This window comes from Papio anubis, chromosome 5, assembly GCF_008728515.1.
Source record: "Papio anubis isolate 15944 chromosome 5, Panubis1.0, whole genome shotgun sequence".
NCBI lineage: Eukaryota > Metazoa > Chordata > Mammalia > Primates > Cercopithecidae > Papio > Papio anubis.
In genome coordinates this window covers 87,074,342-87,080,341 of record NC_044980.1, presented here as the reverse complement: position 1 = coordinate 87,080,341, position 6,000 = coordinate 87,074,342, and the positions used below count along the sequence as shown (strand labels likewise).

The window sequence follows — 6,000 nt, the reverse complement described above, 5'->3', positions numbered from 1 at the left end:
ATTAAATCTGCTTGGTATTCTATAGCCTTTTTCTACTTGGATATTGATATCTTTCTCTAGGTTTGGGAAGTTCTCTGTTATCTCTTTCAACAAACTTTCCTTCCCTATCTCTTTCTCTACCTCCTCTTCAAGGCTAATAACTCTTAGATTTGCCCCTTTGAGATTATTTTCTAGATCCTATAAGGTGTGCTTTGTTGTTTTTCATTCTTTTTACCTTTGTCTGCTTTGACTGTGTCTTTTCAAATGGCCTGTCTTCAAGTTCACTAATTCTTTCTTCTGGTTGATCAGTTCTGCTATTAAAGGAATTCTTAAGTGTGCCAATTGGATTTTTTGGCTCCAGAATTTCTGCTTGATTCTTTTGCATTATTTCAATCTCTTTGTTAAATTTATCTCATAGAATTCAGAATTGCTGCTCTGTGCTATCTTGAATTTCTTTGAGGGTCCTCAACATGGCTATTTTGAATTCTCTGTCTGAAAGGTCACATATCTCTTTCTCCAGGATTGGTCCCTGGTGCCTTACTTGGTTCATTTGGTGAGGTCATGTTTTCCTGGATGTTGTTAATGCTAGTAGATGTTCTTTCATGTCTGGGCATTGAAGAGCTAGGTATTTATTGTAGTCTTCACTGTCTGGGCTTGTTTGAACATGTCTTTCTTGGAAAGCTTTCCAGACTTTTGAAAGGACTTGGATGTTGTCATCTAGGTTGTATCTGCTTTAGGGAGCACCCCAAGACTGGTAACACATGGTTCCTGTGAAAAGAGAACTCTTATACACTGCTGGTGAGAATGTAAATTAGTACAACCTCTATGGAAAATAATATGGAGCTTTCTCAAAATCCTAAAAATGGAACAGCTTTATGATCCAGCAGTCTCACTACTGGGTACTTATCCAAAGGAAATGAAATCAGTATATCTAGAGGATACCTGCATTGTATGTTTATTACACCAATATTTATAATAGCAAATATATGGAATTATCTAAGTTTCCACCAATGGATGAATAGATTAAATGTGATATATATACACAATGGAATACTATTTGACCATAAGAAAATATGTTGTATATACACAATGGAATACTATTTGGCCATAAAAAAGAATGAAATCTTGTCAATTGCATCAACTTGGTTAGAACTGGAAATTTTGTATTAAGTGGAATAAGATAGGCACAGAAAGACAAATATTGCATGTTCTCATTCATATGTAGGAGCGCAAAAAGTTGATATTATGGAGGTAGAGAGTAGAGTGATAGATAACAGAGACTAGGAAGGGTATGTGGGTGGGAAGAGGGAATGAAGAGAAGTTGGTGAATCCTTACATACAGTTAGGTAGAAGGTATACGTTCTAAAGTTGGATAGTACAGTAAGGTGACTATAGTTAGGAATAATGTGTTGTATACTTTAAAACAGCTAGAAGAGAGGATGTGAATTGTTTCTAACACATAGAAATTAGGAATACTCAAGGTGATGGAAACTCCAAATACCCTGACTTGATCCTTACATGTTCTATGCATTTAACAAAATATCACTTGTACCTCATGAGTATGTAAAATAGTATTTATAAATATTAAATTAAAATAAAAAACACTTGTTGCAGAATTTAAGTAAAAATAATGTTCGAAAACTTGACAGTGAAAAAAGTAATATATATACTCCCGTAATGTATATGAGTGAACAGTTGTATCTAAACAAATACATTTAATATTATAAATGTATAAAAATGGTTAAGTTGGTAAATATTATGCTGCATGTTTCTACCACAATTTAAAGGAACATGTACATGGACCCACCACTGACAAACATTCCTAATGTGATGCCAGAAAGTGCTTGAATTTTAATAGAAAACTATAAAACCAGTATATTCCACATCAGTTATAATAGCACAATGAATAGAATAGTACCTTGCATCTCAATACTAACATTAAATGTAAATGGCCTAAGTGCTCCACTTAAAAGATACCAAATGGAAGAATGGATAAGAACTCACAAACCAAGTATCTAGTGTCTTCAAAAGACTCACCAGACACATAAAGACTAACATAAACTTAATGTAAAGAGGTGAAAAAGATATTCCATGCAAATTGACACCAAAAGAGAGCAGGAGTAGCTATTCTTATATCAGAAAAAAACAAACTTTAAAGTAAAAGGAGTTAAAAAAAAAAAGTCACAGGGACATTATATAATGATAAAAGGACTAGTCCAACAGGAAATTATCACAATCCTAAATATATATATGCTTAACACTGGAGCTCCCAACTTTATAAAACAATTACCACTAGACCTAAGAAATTAGATAGACAGCAACACAATAATAGAGGGGGACTTAGTACTCTACTGAGAGCACTAGACAGGTCCTCAGGACAGAAAGTCAACAAAGAAACAATGGGCTTAAACTATATCCTAGAACAAATGGACTTAACAGATATTTACAGAACATTCTACCCAGCAACTGCAGAATATACATTCTATTCATTGGCACATGGAACATTCTCTAAAATAGACCATATGATAGGCCACAAAACAAGTCTCAACAAATTTAAGAAAATAGAAGTTACATCAAGTACTCTCTCAGACCACAGTGGAATAAAATTGAAAATCAACTCCAAAAGAAACCTTCAAAACCATGCAAATACATAGAAATTAAATAGCCTGCTCCTGAATGATCATCAGGTCAACAATGATATCAAGATAGAAATTATAAAGTTCCTTGAGCTGAACAATAATAGTGACACAACCTATCAAAACCTCTGGGATACATCAAAAGTGGTGTTAAGAGGAAAGTTCATAGCATTAAATGCCTATATCAAGAAGTCTGAAAGAGCACAAATAGACAATCTAAGGTTACACCTCAAGGAAACAGAGGAACAAGAACAAACCCAAGTCAAACCCAGAAGAAGAAAAGAAATAACAAAGATCAGAGCACAACTAAATGAAATTGAAACAAATAAAAAAAGATACAATAGATAAATGAAAGAAAAAGCTGGCCCTTTGAAAAGATAAATAAAATTGGTAGACCATTAGTCAGATTAACCAAGAAAAGAAGCAAAAAGATCCAAATACAGTCAATTAGAAATGAAATGGGAGACATTACAACCAATACCCACAGAAATATAAAAGATCATTCAAGGATACTATGAACACCTTTACGTGCATAAAGTAGAAAACCTAGAGGAGATGGATAAATTCCTGGAAATATACATCCCTCCTAGATTAAATCAGGAAGAAATAGAAACTGAACATACCAACAACAAGCAGTGAGATTGAAATGGTAATAAAAAATCTGCCAACAACAACAAAAAAATGTCCAGGACCAGATGGAGTTACAGCTGAATTCTATCAGATATTCAAAAAAGAATTGGTACCAATCTTATTGACACTATTCCATAAGATAGAGAAAGAGGGAATCTTCCTTAAATGATTCTATGAAGTCAGTATTGCCCTAATACCAAAACCAGGAAAGAACATAACAAAAAAAAAAAAAGAAAGAAAAGTACAGACCAATATCCCTGATGAACATAGATGCAAAAATCCTCAGCAAAATACTAGCTAACCAAATCCAACAGCAAATTAAAAAGATAATCTACCATGATCAAGTGGGTTTCATACCAGGGATGTAGGGTTAGTTTAACATACACAAGTCAATAAATGTGATACACCGCATAAACAGAATTTAAAACAAAAATCAAATGATCATCTCAATAGATGCAGAAAAAGCATTTGACAAAATCCAGCATCCCTTTATGATAAAACACTTAGCAAAATCAACATAGAAGGGACACACCCTAAGGTAATAAAAGGTATCTATGACAAACATGCAGCCAACATTATACTGAATGTGGAAAAGCTGAAAGCATTCCCCCGAGAATTCGAACAAGACAAGGATGCCCTCTTTCACTACTTCTATTCAATATAGTACTGGAAGTCCTAGCCAGAGCAATCAGACAAGAAAAAGAAATACTGGGCATCCAAATCGGTAAAAAGGAAGTCAAACTGTTGCTGTTTGCTGATGACATGATTGTATAACTAGAAAACCCTAAAGACTCATCCAAAAAGCTACTAGAACTGGTAAATGAATTCAACAAAATTTCCAGATACAAAATTAATGTACACAAATCAGTAACTCTGCTATACCCTAACAGCAACCAAGCTGAGAATCAAAACAAGAGCTCAACGTCTTTTACAACAGCTGCAAAAAAACCAAAATACTTAGGAATATACCTAACCAAGAATGCGAAAGACCTCCACAAGGAAAACTACAAAACACTGCTGAAATAAATCAGAGACAACACATACGAATGGAAACACATCCCATGCTTATGGATGAGTAGAGTCAATATTGTAAAAATGACCATACTGCCAAAAGCAATCTACAAATTCAGTGCAATTCCCATCAAAATACCACCATCATTCTTCACAGAACCAGAAAAAAAAAATCCTAAAATTCATATGGAACAAAAAAGAGCCCGCATAGCCAAAGCGAGACTAAGCAAAAAGAACAAATTTGGAGTCATCACATTACCTGACTTCAAACTATACTATAAGGGTGTAGTCACCAAAACAGCATGGTACTGGTATACAAATAGGCACATGGACCAATAGAACAAAATAGAGAAACCAGAAATAAAGCCGAATACTTAGAGCCAACTGATTTTTGACAAAGCAAACAAAAACATAAAGTGGGGAAAGGACATCCTATTCAACAAATGGTGCTGAGATAATTGGCAAGCCACATGTAGAAGAAAGAAACTGGATCCTCACCTCTCACCTTATACAAAAATCAACTCAAGGTGGATCAGAGACTTAAATCTAAGACCAGAAACCATAAAAATTCTAGAAGATAACATCAGAAAAACCCTTCTAGACATTGGCTTAGGCAAAGACTTCATGACCAAGAACTCAAAAGCAAATGCAACAACAAAAACAAAGATAAATGGCTGGGATTTAATTAAATGAAAAAGCTTCTACACAGCAAAAGAAATAATCAGCAGTGCAAACAGAGAACCCACAGAGCAGGAGAAAATCTTTGCAATCTATATGTCTGACAAAGGACTAATATCCAGAATCGACAAATAACTCAAACAAATCAGCAAGAACAAAACAAACAATCCCATCAAAAAGTGGGCTGAGGACATGAATAGACGATTCTCAAAAGAAGATATACAAATGGCCAACAAACATATATTAAAAAGCTCAACATCACTAATGATCAGGGAAATGCAAATCAAAACCACAATGCGATACCACTTTACTCCTGCAAGAATGACCATAATCAAAAAATCAAATCATAATAAACGTTGGAGTGGATGTGGTGAAAGGGAACACTTTTACACTGTTGATAGGAATGTAAACTAGTACAGCCACTATGGAAAACAGTGTGGAGATTCCTTAAAGAACTAAAAGTAGATCTACCATTTGATACAGCAATCCTACTCCTGGGTGTTTACCCAGAAGAAAAGAAGTCATTCTATGAAAAATGTGCTTGGACATGCATGTTTATATCAACACAATTCACAATTGCAAAAATATAAAACCAGCCCAAATGCCCACCAATCAACAAGAAGATAAAGAAAATGTGGTATATATATGCCATGAAATACTACTCAGCCATAAAAAGGAATGAAATAAAGGCATTTACAGCAACCTGGATGGAACTGGAGATGATTATTCTAAGTGACGTAAGGAATGGAAAAACAAACATCGATCTTCTCATTCATAAGTGGGAGCTAAGCTATGAGGACACAAAGGCATAAGAATCATACAATGGACCTTGGGGGCTCAGGGAAAAGGGTGGGCAGGGGGTGAGGGATAAAAGACTACACGTTGGGTACAGTGTACACTGTTTGGGTGATGGGTGCACTTAAACCTCAGAAATCACTGCTAAAGAAATTATTCATGGTTTCAAGATGACCAAATAGGAACTGCTCTCGTCTGAAGCTCCCAGCGTGACTGACACAGAAGGCGGGTGATTTCTGCATTTCCAAATGAGGTACCTGGTTCATCTGAC

General features: G+C 35.0%; 1 long non-coding RNA gene across 1 annotated transcript in view; it reads right to left on the bottom strand.

Moving 5' to 3' along the window:
* Positions 1-549: 549 nt before the first annotated feature.
* The window catches only part of LOC108586601, a 31,999-nt gene continuing 26,548 nt past the window's right edge, over positions 550-6,000 (bottom strand). Inside the window, exon 5 of the long non-coding RNA XR_001904121.3 lies at positions 550-747. This is a non-coding gene — a long non-coding RNA (uncharacterized LOC108586601). The remainder of the gene's footprint in view (positions 748-6,000) is intronic.